Source organism: Leucopleurus acutus, assembly GCF_964270905.1.
Source record: "Leucopleurus acutus genome assembly, chromosome: 1".
NCBI lineage: Eukaryota > Metazoa > Chordata > Mammalia > Artiodactyla > Delphinidae > Leucopleurus > Leucopleurus acutus.
Genome location: NC_139142.1, coordinates 20513527 through 20532634, shown reverse-complemented (window position 1 = coordinate 20532634; position 19108 = coordinate 20513527).

The window sequence follows — 19108 nt, the reverse complement described above, 5'->3', positions numbered from 1 at the left end:
TTCATTAGCATTTGTGAGAAAAGTCTAAGCAGTAGCAATAAAGAATGTTAATCTAATCCAGACTGTTGGCCTGTGTTCAGGAGTGGTGGGTGGTTAATTCTTCCTGAGTGATCTTCAGTGTTATTTCTCTACATTAGCCAGTCCTCAGACATGGAAGGCATAAATAATGCCTCTTGGCCTGTCTTTTGGTTTCTGGAAAGAAGGAATTTATGGCAGAGTCTTTCATATTCATACCAGGCAAATCCCTAAACTCTTAGAGATCTCATTTTCCTTTGAATCTAGTGACTTATCCAGGTAGGGTAGGATGAGAGAGGATAATATTGGAACTCACTGTCTACAACTTGAGGGACCCCAGCAAAGCTTTTACTGGACCTTAGTTTATCTCCTTGAAGAAAATTCAGATACAACTGGGGTCCTTGGCTTCTATTGTAAATTGGATTATTGTTGAGAAATACTCATTCCTTTTCCCTGACCTCTGTGGAAAGAGTACAATTCCTTCCCCCTTGCTGTTGGCCTTGGCTGTGTGACTTATTTGATGGGAACTTAGAAAATGGGAGTTGAAGTGAGGCTTGGAATATGCTAGTAATGGACTTGTCCCTTTGCGTGCCTGCTTCTCTCTGTGAAAAGAAATGCCTTGGCTAACCTTTCATCCAAGGGGTGTGAGACAGGTTTTGTGGAGCTGGCCTGGACTGAACTCATGTCCTAGAATCAAGCTCAAACTAAATCAGCAGAACTCTAGCCAATCCACAAAGGCAGAATCAATGAATGCTTGTATGTAAGCCACAGATATTCTGCGATTTTCAAGCATATTTTAGCTGACCAATTCAGCTGGATTGTATTTAGGGGCCTGGAGCAAAGTAGGGAGTTCCCCTCCCATCTCCAAGTATTCGTTTACATGGGCGATCCAGCGTTGAGAGATTTGCATTGTACTACTAGAGTTAAGAATTACTTTTTTTGTGAGATGTGAAGGCATGTTTGGAAAGGAATTTTTAGTATGATTTGAAATCCGGGGTCCACAATGCCATCTGAGATGGCTAGGCCCTGACTGTTCATTCCTTCCTGGGGTGTAGGATACGCAGTATTATGGACACCGTATTTGGTTTAGGAGCCTAGTGGTTCCAAATGTGTATAAATACCTCTTACTGAGGCATAAGTTACATGTATAAATTCTTCCTGAATAATAATGTAGGGCTATAGCCTATAGCACAAAGTTCCTCCTCTTAGATTTGATAAAATCTTAACGTGTAGTAACAGTGTCACCATTAACTGTGCCGCCTGTCTTCTCCCCCTTCCCCCACCCCCCAAAGGGATCTGAAGAGTCAAAAGTAACTCCTCTGCCATGTGCAACTCTTGTTCCTACTATATGGGACCACTTACATTCTCTAAACTTACGCATCCTTGGCTAAATACATGGCCAGTTTTTAGTGGAAGTAGTTATATGGGCTCTTCTAACTAACCTAGTGACTGAAGGGACTTAACATTCCCCTCAGCCAGTCAGGATTTTTCCTGACTCTAGGTCCCTGACCTAACTTTTCTTAGAAATTTACTTTAGAAAACATGTAATTGTAAAATTTTCTCTGCCCCCTTGAGAGAGAAATCTTCCCTCAGTCTCTTGCCAGTTTTACAACCATGGGGTATCTTTCTTAAGGACTTGGGAGCCAACCCTTTGAAATGTCTTTATCAAGAAAGATGTCATCCCTATCTCCCAGTCTCTGCTGGAGGATAGGAGCCTAACTTAGATAAGTGCCAAGTAGCTAACACAGATGGCGTAATCACATTGATCAACCTTCTCACCAGTGTCCTCTAGTACTTTTCCACTAGCTCACCTCAGCACTTAAAAACTCTCCTATCTTTTGTTTCAGCAAAGTTGAACTCAATCTCAACACCCTATTGCAATGGTTTTGACTCTTACTGCAATAGTCTTCTAAAAAATATTCAATTTTACTGGAGTATAGTTGATTTACAGTGTTGTTAGTTTCAGGTGTCTTGACTCTTATTGCAAGTCTTGAGTAAAGTCTCTTTGCCTGTCTTAACTGGTGAAATTTTTCTTTGACACCAGAGTCAAGTGTTGCAACATACCACAAAACAACAGACTGTTTCTGAGCTACCATGAGATAGAGGTTAATAATGAGAGGGAAAGAAGCTGGAGAGTAGCTATATTCAGTAGAACAGTGTCCTGAAAGGGCGGTCAGAGTAGACACAGTTACTGGGACTCTTAATGGATGGGATTAAATGGAAAGAACAATGACAGACTTGGCCCTGAGCTCATGGGAGATATTCCCAACACTAGGGACTTCTTGAATTCTTGTGGGGGAGACTCTGAGGCATCTGTGTATAAGGGGGAGTAGAAGAGTGTTAAACCAAGCAGGTGAGTATTCAGAATTTGGTAGAAATTTGAGTAGTCTTGTTAATGAGACATTTTTTACTCATAGAGAAGATAAGTCAGGCATACAAGCAGCAACACTTTTTTTCCTTCCTTATATACTCAACACATGCATTGAACAACTTCTACTATAGCAATGACTTCTATAATCATAATGTCATTAAATGTTACAAAAAGATTAGGTTTAACTGACAGAAAACCCTAAAAGAATATTAGCTTAAATAAGAGAAGTTGATTTTTCGCTGACATGAAACGTGGAAGTAAGCAATCCATGGCCAGTATGATGGCTCTGTTCCATAGTATTCAGACCAGACTCCCTAGGTTATCATTGTATCATCCCTAGGATTTGGTCTCTGTCTTCATGGTTCGAGATCATGGTATCCATATCCAAGCACACTGATATAGAAAGGGACAAAAGAGAAGGTGGGAAAGGGTAGTACCCACCGTCTTTTAATGAAAGTTCCTAGATCCTGCTGCATGAAATCCACTTATATTCCATTGTCACAAATCTTACCATAGCTGTAAGGGAAGCTAAAATATATTCTCTAGTCTTTAAGTCTCCATTCTAGGTAAGTACACACTTAGCTACAAGTTTTTATTACAACAGAAGAAAACAGATATTGTGGGACAAGTTGGTGTCTTTGACATAGTTCATCCCATTGGCTCCTAAATAGCCAAAGAAACCCTTCTTCCTGCTCATGGAGCTGCTCATCACCTTCCCCAAAGAAACCTTAATCTTTCCACTCATCTATCTCAAAGTCTGGGGTCTCTGATATATAATCCTTTTGAGATTATTTAGATATGGCTCTTACTGCTCTGGAAACTAGTAAAAGATGTACTTGCCCCCCACACTCACAACATGCCATGGTGGAACAGGGACAGAATCACAAACATAAAAATTTCTATTCAGAAAAGAGGATAAAAGGTTGTACATAGCAATCACCAGGTCATTAGGCCAAAGTAGTAGCCATTCCTTTTTCTGAGAATTGATTCATAAGCCGCTCTGGAAGACTCTCATTCTGCTTTCTGGAAGGGATCTTTGTAGTCCCTGGCCCTGTCTTTTTGGGATCCTATATCTGGGGTGGATATTAGACATTTGGTCTCTTAGATCTACACAGCTTGCAAATCCCAATTCCTGCTAGTGCAGGTTAGAGGGCCCAGGGATGCCATTGGGAATAGAATACTGACAGGTTTTTATAAGTCAAGCTTGCAGTTTCCTTGAAAAAACAATTAGTAGGCTTTCAATTTGTTTCATGTAAACTATAGCCAGATTATCCCTGTACATAGTTTTTAAAGTAAATTACTCTGGTCTTTGATTTATTAGTATCTGAGCTTTACCCATTCCCCTGCACCCTCATGCAATGGCTCCTGAAGATGTCCATTCCTGTCTTATACTGATTGATGCAGATAAGCCTAAAATCAGTACCTAGAAAAGTAAAGGTTTGGCAGGAAACTCTTATCATAATAGTAACTTAGGGACCTGGGCCAGCAGAGTTGCTTTTTTTTTTTTTTTTTTTTTTTTGCGGTATGCGGGCGGGCCTCTCACTGTTGTGGCCTCTCCCGTTGTGGAGCACAGACTCCGCGCAGGCCCAGCGGCCATGGCTCACGGGCCCAGCCGCTCCGCGGCACGTGGGATCCTCCCAGACCGGGGCACGAACCCGTGTCCCCTGCATCGGTAGGCAGACTCCCAACCACTGCACCACCAGAGAAGCCCCAGAGTTGCTTTTTAACACATGCTTCCAGGATCATTGGAGAAGGAAGGAAATATACTGAACCACTGACTGTTTTAATGATTATGTCAGAAATGACATGTTAATTACACTCACATTTCACTGGCCAAAGTAACTCTCAAGGCCACACCTAGCTTCACAAAGAATGGAGAAGTGCATGCCTACTATGTGCATCTAAGGTGAACAGTGCTATGACTATTATATCATCTGCAATAATGGGTTGCATTATTAGTAAGGCAGTTTCTTTAATCTGATCTTTATAATTTAGATGGCTTCTGCTGTCTGGCAAAGAATTCTTAACAGAAAATGCTGGAAAACCTTGGGGCCACAGTTTTATCTTCTGTTCAAAGTATTTCTTCAAGGCATTCTGCTTAAACTGTTTCAGCTTTGGGTGACAAAGAAGTTGACCTTTTTAATTCCATGAGAATTCAAATGTAACAGACTCTCAGTTAACTCAGATTTTAGGCCAAATGCAGAAACTGCATACAATTCTAGCTAGCTCAAGCCAAAGTTCATGTCTCATGCAGGGATTTGCTCAAAGTGGCAAGAAGCAGTAAGTCCATATCATCACTATGATTTTTTCCTATCATTTACTCTGTCATTTTACATTTAAAAAAAATTAGTATGGCTTGTAATTGATGTAAAACACAAATTACAGTGACACAAACAAGACAGTTAATTCTCTTGCACATAAATGCAAACATATATATAACTTAGGGCTAGTATCTTAGTGCATTTGGGCTATTATAACAGAATGCCATAGACTGGGTGGCTTATAAGGAACAGAAATTTTGGCTTCATGGATTTGATGTCTGGTTGCCTGCTTTATGGCCAAGACATCCCATGGAAGATCCTGAGGAAGCAAAACATGGGACAGATTATTTATAGAGCATTCCACCTGAAAGCAGCAGAATACACATTCAAGTGCACATGGAACATTCTCTAGGATAGATCACATGCTGGACCACAAAGCAAGTAAGTTTAAGTCTTCTGTGACTAAGGAAAACGGTGGTCTGTATCACAGATGCTTTGATATTCCTCTGAGGTGATATCTACCACCATTGTACAGGTAAGGAAACTAAGATTTAGAAATATGCAATTAATTTGCTTAAGGCTACATGGCCACTGGAAAATTAAGGATGTAACCCAAGTCCTCCTGAGCCACAGTGTAATCCATCCAGCTACTTAACACTGTTGCATTCAAGTGCAGCCCTCACTAAAAGATGAGCATGTAAGATCCCATTTAGCACATTCTCACCAGCTCTATCATTGAGGTACTCCAAAGAATGACTGACCTGAAACCTTTCCTACCTCCAGCTTTGTCAGCCATTCCTCCTGCTGTGCTCTGAATCTTTGTTGCCCCCAAATTCATATGTTGAAATTCTAACCCCCCAAAGCTGATGGTCTGAGTAGGTGGGGCCTTTGAGAGGTACTGAAGTCATAAGGGTGGAACCCTCATGAATGGGATTAGTGCCTTTATAAAAGAAGCTCTGGAGAGATCCCTAGCCTCGTTCTGTCATGTGAGGACATCACAAGAAGTCTGCAACATAGAAGAAAACCTTCACATGACCATGTTGGAACCGTCTTCCTGGATTTCCCAGCCCCTAGATCTCAACATACATGAGAAATGTATGTTGATGAGCTACTCAGTTTGTGGTATTTTGTTATAGCAGCTTGAACAGACTAAGACACCTCCCCGATGATGTTAAGTCAGTATGGCTGAGATGGTTAGCTTTTATTTTACCTCTTAAATTCTTTACAATGTCTATTTAAAATCTAACTTTTAATAAGTTCATCTAAATCAAGTTTGTCAATCTAGATCATTCTTCTAACTTCCCAGAATGCTAATTTCTAGCTCACTCTTCTTTGAATTTCAAGATTTCACTCAGAAGTATACAGTATTTGAGACTGCAGTGTCAGAGTGCTGATGAAATTTAAATCTTAATATCTCATGACCATCCACCAAAGAACACCAATATGTATTTGGAAGCCCTTCAATCTAATGCTTTGTGTTCTTATTGTTTTATCCCTCTCTGGGTTTCTTAAAAGCTAACTGAAGCTAGACAGACAGATTCAACAACCTATTTTATTTATTTATTTAAAATCACAGCTCTACAGCTTTTTCATTGTTCTTATGAAACTCTTTTCTTGTAGAGGTGGAAAAGGTCTATTTCAGTGAGCCATCTAGTCTACTTTTCTCTGCATGCTTTTTCAGGGTGGTTTCAGATTTGAAAGGATTTGAATATCTACAAAGACCTTGTGGTGGACTTATTTTAAAGCTATCTATAACCTTAAGGAGTTTTTCATGAGAATGGATAAAGAATATGCTAAAATTAAGAAATCTAAGAACTCTCCTCTCTCAGAATTTCTAGAGAAAGCACTGTGGTTTTCAAGGTGGCTGTTTAAATAATGGCATTGCTGTTTGAGGGGAGAAAAAAGGAGCTCTGAGTCAGGAGGCTAAAGCTCACTGTTATTATGAGGGAAGAATTAATATGATACAGTCTTTGTAGTTATGACTCCCTCCCCAACAAGAGCTTCCAAGTGGGTAGGGAAAGTCTGGAGGCCAGAATCACAGCTGGGACTACAACCAATGGGTTAGAATTGATCATTTGATCGCAAAGCTTCCTCTAGATTATCTCCAAGTTGTTGTTTGCCAATGTGATGTGATATTCTATTGGTTTATAGGGTACTCAGGAAGAAGGAGCACACATCAACATTTATGCTTTATCACCCCCTCTCTGCTACTTGGGGAGGACAGAGCCTTGGCAAAAGAAAGTCATTCATCTCTACACAAAGCCTGTGAAACCCATTCTAATTGACTCACTCTAGAGAGCAAAGGGCCCAAAGAAATCTGTGAAAGCATTCCCATGGCAGCAAGTGTTGCAAAAACACAGGCCCTACGTAGTCAAGTTTCTGGAGAGCATTTCTAGGACCTTTTTTTGTACCAACCCTTTTGATAGTTTGAAGCACCTTGATGAGCCTTCATTCCCACTTTGGAATCCTCTCTCTCACACTCCCTTTCCCCAGAAGGAAACACGCACATATACAAACACAAACACATAAACAAAATACAACGAAAATTTATAATCTTTATTCATGGGCATGACCTCCAATTCTGTTTGCATCATTTGGGTTGGACTAATCTAGAAGGAGGCCTGAAATTCAGGCTTCCACTAATTTCTTAATGTTACATGTTCCTTCAACCTCTCACTGAAGCACCCACTTTCCCACATGTATGATATACTCCTTTGAAGTTGGTAGAGAAGGGACGGGATACCTTCCCCTCTTTCTATCCTAGGGAAGACTATTATTTCCCTTCCTCGAAGATTTCTTATTTTACCCTAAACAGTCTTCATTTAGCTGGCTACAATTTTTTTTTTTATTTTTGCTGTGGTTAAATCCCTTTTGCATGTTAATGTTTAGTCCAGAAACTTCCAACCATACTTTTATACTTTAATTATATCTTGACCTTCTCCAGGTCATTTCTGAGAATCATGGTGAAATGGGTGAACAATAGAACCACCTAAGATCATGGTCCCTGTGATGGAAAACACTTGAAGCTAGAATCAATCACTATACATTGAATCCACAATTCTGCTACATATTCTGGGCAAGTGACTTTTTTCAGTTAATCTTTTCTTGTCCCTTATCTTTAAAGTGACAGAACCCATACTAAATTTTATGCTATTGTTGTAAGAATAAAACAATGCACAGGTAATCTGTAAGATACTATACACACGTCTGTGACAAGTATATTAACATGTCAGATTAATAGTTTCCTAAAATCATATCACCTTTATATACTCACCACTACTTAATATACTCATTCATTCATCCATTTTTCCATTAATTTGTGTATTCATTTATTATTTATGTTCTGTCTCCCCTCCTCTAGAATGTAAGCTCAGTCCTAATAGGGACTTTATCTCTTTTGTTCTCTACTGTATTCTCAGAGCCTAGAATGGTTCCTGGCATACTGGATGCTCAAAACATCTATTGAATGTGTAAATGAATGGATGACAACTCTTTATTGTGAACAGTGTTATTATATAAGGGAAATTGCTCACTTTAAAGAATTTGCAAATTTCTTTCTAGAGGTCATTCGCTTGCCTTTTTCTTTGCTATTAGGTTTTGAAATCTGAGCATGCGGAAGATTGTCTTGCAAGAACTCATTCCACAAAGGGACTGCCATACAGGTACCCTGTCCCTGCTAGCTCCTTTCTACCACAATTCAAAGCCAAATTTTTAAAATTTATCATCTTATTTTGTGCATCTAGAATTATATATGGAGAAGCCCATATGATACTGAAATTTTGAATCTGAAAAATGCTATTGAATTATCTGGATGGAGATATTAGAATATTGTGGTGCCTGGGAAAATAAAGGTCTGCTTTGGCAGCCCCTGAATCTCATCAGGCTTATGCAAACAAAGCATGAAGTGGGGAAATATATAGACAGCCTAGTGTTTAGTAGCCACAAAGAAAGATGTTTGTGTCTTACTAGAAGAAATGGCAGTGTTGAATATTCATGAGGGAGAGCCATTTTATACCCCCCCGGCACAGAATATTTGTATAAATATGAAATCTGTGCATAACTATGTGAAAGCAGACATTCCCCAGAGGTTAAATATGCTAACATAGTAAGAAAGGTCTTATCCTCCTGTAGATTTTACTAAAAATATTCAAGTCATTGAAAGGATGTAAACATCAAGTAAGAGCACGATGATTTAGGGTTGTCCAAAGGAGCATAACCAGAAACAGTGAGATACTAAAGAAGGACAGGTTACTGAGGAACATTTTTAACTATGTTGTATTTTACTCCATAGCAATACTTTTAGAAATGGCTTCAACCTAAAATTCACAGTCTAATGAAATCTGTTAGGTTGAAATTACCTTTCCTGCGACATGGTGAAAGCCTTATTCCTTGAAATGCTGAATGTGATTGACTCAGTTGCAATCCGTCTTAAAACTGGATTGAATGTAGAAAGGCAAAAATAGTATGTATCTAGATGTCTGCTGTGTCAGTGACTGGTGTGTGACCTTGTGTAGTAAATTCAATAGCTTTACATTCTTATATCTTTTAAAGATCACTTCACATTCTCTTATAGTTTGAAATATTAAGTTGATTCTTGCTTTTAGATTAACTGTGTTCTCTCTTTTTAAGAAGAATGAAAATTCCTAAATTCCATTTTTTTCCTCTGACTCTATGTAGTAGAATGCACAATGCCTTCCAGACTCCCTATAACCACAAATGGTGCAATGAAAAGTTTGCTTTCAGTGGTGGAATATTCAAACCTCTAAATGCAGAGGAGAACAAACTTGTTGGTGCCTTCCTTATCATTCTGTTCTCTGAAGTTACAAGTTCAACCAAATGTGTGCCTGCCTGTGTGATCATTATGTGTGTAATGTTTATGGTAGCTGCTGAACTGGGTAGATGTGTAATGAGAAAATCGAAGGGAGAAAGCTCTTATCTTCTAACACAACGAATATATCCGCTTTGTTGTTTATAGGAGTTTCCTATCTGATTTGGCCACCGACCTCTATAAAGTGTTGAGATGTACTTTGACAACATAGGTTGTTGATATAACCAGTAAAATAAAATCACATTTTCAGGTTAGGAATTATTAATTCATTGCGGTTATCTAACTCTTTTGTAGGAGGAAGGGGGTTAGCCATAAAGTGGCTGAGTCTTTCTGCAATCTTACCAAGTATTGCCAAGCTTCAATAGCATGTCTTCCTTACCATCCTCTATTCTTGGCCATATTGACACTTTCTGGGTAAAAGACAACTAACAGTTCTCAACTAGGACAAATTCTTTGTGTAGCAGGATCTTCCCATATCTCCCCATGTTCCCAAATTGGTCAGGACCCAATGCAAACATATATTTGAGCCTATTTCTCCAAACTCTTCACTACTCTTTCATTTTTAAGACATGAAACTCTTGATTTTCCCCAGCTTTTGACTTTAAGATCTTAAGAGCTGAATTTCTTGGGTGCTGATTTGGCAGTTAGACCATGTACATATGATAAAATAAAATGACACGTCACATTATAAAAGGACCAGATCTTTAGATCAGAAATATCCTTGATATAGTGGTGCTAGGAGATAGCACCCTTCTAAATGTCATTTTGAGTACAGTCCCCTATTAAATACTGACCTTCTCATTATGCCAAGGCACTGTATGTGAAATACCAAGCTGATAATTTTACTACCTACCTTATACATTTCTGCTGATCCCCTATTTCCCCCAGGATACAGCTGAACTCCAACAAGTGGCCTATGGAAACTTTCAGGATATGGGTCCCTATCTACCATTCCTTAGTTCACCCTGTCCGTTCTTACATCAAAACTCAGCCGCACTCTGCTCAGTTTTCTAAACATTCTGCATCTTTCCTCTGATGTTATATCTACTTTGCCTTATGGGGCCACAGCTGAATTTAATGCTCTTGATCACTCTCCCTAAACATCACCACTTTGCTTGTTTTGCTCTAAATTTTCTTTTTTCTCTCTTCCCTCTTTAACTTCCTTTGTGTTTCTCTTTGGCCTTAGCTGCAAATATTTAAGAGTATTTACTGATTCTTCTTTCTATGACTTTACACATTCTGACCTTAACTCCAAAATAGCTCCTAAAGTGGTTCCTTTCTCACAAACTGCATTACCACCTTAGGATTTTAGTCCCATGTCATTTCTTAACTGGACTATTACATCATGTTCATTAGTGAACTTCCAGTGTCCTATTTTCTCAAATGCATTCTTCACATTGCAACCTGGAACGTTGTACCTGAAACAGAAATTGTCCTGTTAATACTTTATTTAAAATTATTTAAAAGATATTCGCCCCTCTATCTAAACTGTGACAATTTTGAGAGTGAAAGGGACTACTATCAATATTTGACACTAGATAGTAGGTATAAATTATGATTGTGCTAGGTAAACCTGGCCGAGTGTTCACCCTGCTTCTATAGGATCTGTCAAAAAAACAAACAGGTAAAACAAATGAACAAAAAAGCTGTCCAAGGTGCTTAATGTAACATAGGAAGCCCTCTACAATCAGTCCCTTCTAATCTCTTCATTATAATCTGTGTATATCCCAAATCTGGTATTCTGTATTCCAGTGATCGTGTGCTTTTCTTTATGCTAATTTCCAAGCTGGAACAATCTTTCTCTTTTTTTCCACCATCCTTTCTCTGACTTATCTGGGAAGGCTTCAGAAACCTTTGTCCTGTCCAAGTTAAGTAAAATGCCTTTCCATTGTGCTCCAATAATAAACATCACATACATACGTATCTGTCTCTGCTCTTGTTATGTTTCAATTATCCCACTGGAACATGAGCTACTTCAAGGCAATGAAATGTCACTCATTTTTAAATTATATTTCAGGATGCATAGGATAAGTAGATTTTAAATTAACATTTGATTGAAAAAAGGAAGGAAAGTAGCTAAATCAGAGGTCATCCTATGAGTAGGTGAAAGGATTTTGACACTTAAAAATTTTGAAAATCATATTCACCAGTCACCCTAGACCCCTCCTGTTATTTACACCAGGGCTATACATTATGTGCTTTAGAAATTTGTGCTCTATACCCCTCAAAGCTTTTCCTATTCTTCAATTCATTTCTTCATCCACTTTCTTTGTTTTTACATTTTCTTCAATCGACCCATAGTTACTTTCTCTATTTCTTTGTAACTTCTCTGTGCTGCCAATTTAGTTCCATCTTTCCTCTGGGATACTAGGGATGATAAGAAGGTGATTTAAACCTTAGCACAAACCTGTTCTTACAGTCGTTTAATCATTCTAACTTATTTTGATACTCTATAGAAGTAATTTACAAAAAACAATTTTAAGTGCACAATTTGTTTTGGTAAATATGTACACTGTATAATTGAAACATCAATAAAGATATGCATTTACATTGTCCTAGAAAGTTTTCTTGTGCACCTTTGTAGTTATTCCACATACTTCTGTCTCAGGCAGACAGATTAATGATCTGATTTTTATTGTTGTAGATTACTTCTGTAAATACCACAATTTTATGTAAAAATATACAGTCTGTGTACTTTTGTGTTCAGCTTCTTTTGCTCAAGGCAATTTTTCTTTTAATGTTTCATGTTACTTACATGGCTCTGCTTGTATTGTAGTTGTTACTGTGTAGTATTCCATTGTATGGATATGCCACATTTTGTTTATATATTCACTTGTTGGGCAACAAGCAACAGTTTTGTTTGCTTCCAGTTCTTGGCTGTTACAGATGAAGCTGCTGTGATCATTCAGGTACAATAATTTAAGTAGATATCTCTTTTCCTTTCCTTGAGTAAATACTTAGGAGTGAGATTGCTGGGTAAGATGGAAGGTACATGTTTAATATCATAGGTCTATGCCAAAATGTTTTCTAAAGTAGTTGTGACATTTTATACCTCCAGTATTACAATTGTTCCACATCCTCATCTGCTCTTGATATTATAGGTGTTTCAAATTTTAGCCATTCTAATGGTTCTAGTGGGTATGAGGTGGTATCTCACTATGGTTTTAATTAGCATTCCCCTGATGGCTATGCTGTTGAGCAGGTTTTCATGTGGCTATAAGCCAATTATATATCCTTTGTGAAATGTCATCCAAGTCTTTGCTGTTTTGTTTGCTTTCTAATTATTGAAAATAAATTGGCTAGTTGCATTTTCATATGAAGTTTTGAGTCACCTTTTCAATTCTTATAAGATCCTGCTAGAATTATGATTTGAATGGAATTGGCTTTATAGATCAATTTGGGGAAAATGAACATCTTAGCAATAGTGAGTGTTTCAGTCAATAAACATGACAAAACTCTCCACTTATTTAGGTCTTATTTCATTTTTCTCAGATATGTTTGTAGTTTTTAGCTAGAGGTCTTGCATATATTTTGTTAAATTTATTTTAATTTAAAAAAAAATGTTTGAGGGTTTCCCTGGTGGCGCAGTGGTTGAGAGTCCGCCTGCCAGTGCAGGGGACGTGGGTTCGTGCCCTGGTCTGGGAAGATCCCACATGCTGCGGAGTGGCTGGGCCCGTGAGCCATGGCCGCTGAGCCTGCGCGTCTGGAGCCTGCGCTCCGCAACGGGAGAGACCACAACAGTGAGAGGCCCGCGTACCGCAAAAAAAAAAAAAAAAAAATGTTTGAAATAGTATTTTTATTTCCTTCTCCAGTTGCTTGTTACTACTACATAAAGAAATACAATTCTTTTGTTTTACATTAGCCATATGCCTTATGGCCTTGATAAAATCACCTAATAATCCTAGTAAGTTTTTATGGTAGAGTCCTTAGAACTTTTAATGTATATCTCTCTCTCCATACGCAAACAGTTTGTTTTTCAATATATGTGCTTTTGCATATGTCTTTTACTTATTTTTCTTGCCTTAATGCACTTGCTAGGACCTCTAGTAACATTATTGAAAAGATGCAGTGGGCATATACATTCTTGCCTTGTTCCCAATCATATGGGGGAAGTACTTAGTTTTTCATCATTGCACATGAGATTAGCTCTAAATTTTCATAGACACCTTTATCAGGTTGAGTAAGTTTTATTCTATTCTAATTTTCTGAGTTTTTGTTATGAATGGGTGTTGACTTTTATCAGTTTTCACTTTTATTCCCTTTATATCTGCTTTCTTTGTATAAAGCCTATATGATCTTAAAATAGGATCCTTTTTTTTTTCTGAACTGAATTTGCTTATATTTTGAGGAGTCATGCATTTATTAGTCTGCCCTTCTTCTAATGTCTTTGCCAGTTTTCAGTAACAGAGCTTCAGAAAACAAAGTCATCCTTACACCTCTGCATTTTAAAGGAGTGTGTGAAGGATTGGTTTTATTTCTTCCTTTAAAGGTTTGATGGGATTCACCACAGAAGCCATGTAGTTCTGTACTTCAAGGGAAGATTTTCATTATTAATTCAATGTAATATGTTACTAGATATTAATTATATTATAGCAATAAACATGGTTATTCATATTTTCTATTTTTCTTCAGTTCACTTCTGCATTTTTTAGGAATTATTTATTGGCATCCATTGGTATCATAAATCCCTATATTCTCTTAATATCTAGTTTCAAGAATAATAAACTCATAACTTTAAAATCAACTTTAAAATGATTAATAAAATTAACACCTTGCAAGCATATTCAGAAGCACATTCAGAAGAAACCAACCCTGTTGACACCTAGATTTGGAACTTCTGACCTTTGTTTTAAGACACCCCGTTGGTGGTAGTTTTTTACAGTATCTCTAGGAAATTAATATGCTTGCAAGGTGTTAATTTTATTAATCATTTTAAAGAAATTTTATTCCTAATATTTTAATTTGTTTTTTATATTTTTTTACTTGATTGGCCTTATAGTAAGTTGAACAGTGTCCCCCAAATTATATCTACCTTGAACCTCAGAATGTGACTTTATTTGTCATAAAGATCTTTCCAGATGTAATTTAAGGTAAAGGTCTCAAAATGAAATCATTTTGAATTAGGGTGGACCCTAAATCCAATGTTAGTGACTTAGTAAGAGAAAGAAAAGAAGACACAGGAAAAAGCCTCATGAAGATGGAGGCAGAGATTAGAGGGCAGTCACCAGGCAAGGGATACCAAAGATTGTCAGCAGTCACTAGAAATTGGGAGGCATGGAATGGATTCTCCCTCAGAACATTCAGAAGAAACCAACCCTGTTGACACCTAGATTTGGAACTTCTGGCCTTTAAGACACCCAGTTGGTGGTAGTTTTTTACGGCATCCCTAGGAAATTGATATGCTTGCAAGGTGTTAATTTTATTAATCATTTTAAAGAAACAGTATTTGATCTTATTGACTTTCTTTAATATTTATTATCTATTTCTGCCCTGATTATTTTTTCCAACTTTAGGTTGAGTTTTTCTAGTTTAAGACTGAAACTTAGGTCATTATTTGCGTATCTTTTATCTTTTTAAATATAACCATTTAAAACTATGAATTTCTCTCTAAACATTGTGTTCCTCACATTTTGGTATACTGAGTTTTTATTATCATTAGTATGAAATAATAACTTCCCTTTATTTCTTTTTGGAATTATAGGGTATCTAGAGGTGAGGTACCTAATTTACAAATATTCAGGGGGTTTTGTATGTGTTATAGTTGTTAATTACTAATTCAATTCCATTTGTCAGATAACAAACATACCTTTACAATTTTCTTCTTTTGAAATTTATTGACTTATTTTATGACTTGTGGTCTGTCTTGGTGAACATTCCAAGTGCAAATGAAATGTGTATAATCTTCATTTAAGATACAGTGTTAAATGAACCCAGGTCAATTAGGTTGATAAGGCTGTTCTAATTTTCTTTAATAAATAGTATATCTGACTTTGTAAATTTATGTATTTCCCCCTTTAGTTATGTTAGATTTTATTTAATGAATTTTAAAGTCACTGTTATCTTTTCCTGATTATCTAACTTATTATGAAATTATCTGCTTAATACTTTGTTTCTTGTTCTACTTGTTTAGATATTAATGTAGCAACAGCTTTTTTAAGCTTATCATTAACATATCTTTCTTTTTATGATTTTTACTTCCAACTTATTTATGTTATCTGTGTTTAAAGTGTATCTCTTGTAGACATCATGTAGCTGAATCTTGGTTTTTGATTCAGCCTGCCGGTTATTGATTCAGCCTGCCATCTTTGCCCATAAACTGGAGTATTCAGGCCATTTACATTTAGTATAATTTTTTTATATGGTTGTGTTTAAGTATTATCTCAAAAAGAGATAATAAAAGGCAAGGGCTTAGGGTTAATAAAATTTAAATCAGAATCAAGAGGTGATAGAATATTCTTTTATTTTGACTAAATTTAACAAGTTGGAATTATTTTTAAAGCACTATTTGATTCATGTTTTTGAAATGAACTTGCCTTATAATAGGAAATCTGTATTTTGTCATAGTAGTAGAACAGTATTGACTTATTCTCAAATGTCCATTTTTATTTTGTGGATTTATTAGAGTTGAGACATAACTCATCATAAATCACCAAAAATGTATATATCTTATTACACACTTGTAGTATCATCCTATACAACTTCTTGGAATTATTACTTGCAGTATTTCCTGACTGTATTAAAAATATAAATGACATTTGTAAACTTCAAAATTAGTCCATATTAGAGTGGTGTGTACGACTTTATTCTGGAATAAAAAGGGTAATATTATTTTTCATACTTATTCAATAAAAATGCTTTAGTGTTCACAATGTCCTATGTGTTGGGGACACAGATCACATATAAAATCCTTGTTCTTGTGAGGGTCAATCTAATGATGGTAGGGGCTGATAAGCCAGTTGACAATTATACATTATTAAATAATAGGATATGTATGGAGGAGAGGAGAGAAATTTAGCCACAATTTTCCTGGAGGTCATGAAGCATCAGCTAACTCCTAGAGGATGAGTATAAGCTCTTGAAGCAAATGCTGGAGGGATATATTAGAAATGGAGAACAACATATAGGAGAAACTGGCAAGGGTTGGGGCAGACCTGATTCATTTAGGAAACTACAGATTGTTTACTATGATTCCTTGATGGAGTATATTTTGAAGGAATGGTGAAAGTTGAGAACCAAAGAGACTCTAAACCAGAAGGGGCCATGCTGAGAGAATTTGGACTACATCTTGATAATGATGGAGAAAATTGAATGATGGTGAGCAGGAGAGTGATCATATTTAATTCTGGAAATAGCACTCTGATAACAGTAAGAAGGACATATTAAAATGGGGTAAAACTGGAATTGGAAGACTAGTTGAAGTTTCTGCAGTGATTGAGAAGGTAAATGATGAGGGCTTAAACTAAAATAGCTTCCAAGAGTATGGACAAGGGAAAGATGAGAGAGTGAGTGGGTAGAATCACTGTGATGAGGTACTTGGTTTTTCCTGCCTATTGTGGAAGAAAAACTTTGCACATTTAGCTGGGTTGACCTGCCCTTTGTTTATCTAAAGGAATTCTTTAAAATTAGGATTTTTGCAAATCTAAAAGTAAGAATGGCTGGTATTGTGGAATAAACTTTTCCACTAGATAATTAAATTGTATGTTACAAAACTATAATTAGAAAAATGATTTAAATTCCTTATGACAATGGTATTGGTAACAGTAGCTTGCTCTAGGGACAGAAATAAAATTTTTATCTGATTTTTTTTTCTTTTGACATTATTTCAGAAGTGTATTTCTTCTCAGGGATAATATAATAATTTAGAGATAATTCTCAATCTCTTGTTTTCTGAAACTATTCAAATTTCAGACTTAATGCCTCATATTTTAAAAATAGCTTTCAATCATAATTGCAATGTGTTTTGCAAAGTGCATAGAAGTATCAAAGCATGGCTACTCTCTCTTTCACATAAACTCATGCACCAAAATTTTGCATATGAGTTTGTGTGTAGGAAATTTGAGTAGATGGGAGATTTTATTAGATCACTTTGAATTAGGGCGGGAAGAAGAAGAAAAATAAGAAAAAAACCATATAGCATAAATGTGACTTCAGAAATTCTTCCATGACTTTTTATTCATTAGACCTAGCTGTCTCTGTTTCTAATTGTGATCAGTTTTATGCTTATGTATATCTAATTCATTCCAGAGTTTGGAATTTGTGTAACTCAGTCTTATTGTTTTCTCATATTGCAACATAAATCTTGATATACTTATAGAATTTAGTTTTCTCATATAGATATCAGTACATCCTTTGAAGATAATGTCACTCTTAGTCTCATTTAAATGATGTTCTCTTGTTAAAGTTGCATTTCTTGCCAACCATTAAGAACATGGTGAATGGAATGCATAGGCCTCTAAGAGACTTGCTCCAAATACCTTATGGTATTACAAGCTTATTCCTTACAAGCTATGCATTGGAGGAATGTTATTTGCCCTCTCTGGGACTTGGTTTCTACATCTTTTAGTGGGTATAATCTCATTGTTCGGCAGAATTATTGGAAAAATGAAGTAAAATGTTTTATATGAAGTTCATAGTACACTAACTACATAGTGTAGGTGCTCAATTATCTTTTCTTGTTTTCTTTTGTGTTCCCTACTGTCAGGATGTCTACTGCTAATCTTGTTCTCCAAGACTTAGGATGGTAATTCTCAACTGGAAAGGTACTACTTCCTAAGGCAATTTGGATATCTGTTGGAGGGAGTTTTGGTTTGTTATAAGGTTTGGAGGACACTATTGGCTTTAGTAGTTGGGGGACAGATATATTTGAACACCTGCAAATGAATATTTTGCTAGACCTATTTATAGCTATCTGAGACTATTACCCATTTCTAGTTTACATACAAACATAATTTTTGCGTGGCTTTAAAACACACTGAATTTTCCAGGCATGTAACTCTTAAGCATTTGTGCAAAGTTTTCACTTATTAGGATAAAACTGTCCCAAGATTTCTCCACTACGTTGAAAAGTGGCATTAATGACTATTCTGCCCCGTAGGTTACATAAAGACATATCTGTATTGATCTACTTTTATAGCTTTAGTACTCAATTTGTTTTGTTTTGTGTATAGATCTGTCTACTTCAGTCTTTAGTCTAGGGAAGTTGTGCCAGGATGATTAATGTATTGGAAAGGTACGTTTAATTCCATTCAGTGACCTAAAAGTCATATAAGAATAATTTACAATAAAAATATCTTATTAAGTAATTATATTATGTATGAATTGTATTTTAGGATTTTGAATGGGTGATAATGGTAGGTTTTTAATACTTAATTTGGTGTGATGGTTTGAGACCCCTTAGCCCAAGCCATTTACTTTATTCTATCTTTAGTGGTGGACCAGGTCCAGGAGCTTCTCTTGAATAATCATAAACTGTGCGTCAGTGATAAGCTGGTGAATATTGCCCGCTCTTGCCAGGTGGTTTCCATTCTCTTGACCTCAAGAAGGGTGACCTGCCAGGCCAGCCCTCTGATTGCTGCTGACCTACTGGTACTGACCCTAACATCTGTGAATCTGAAAGACCTAGTGAATAAAGTC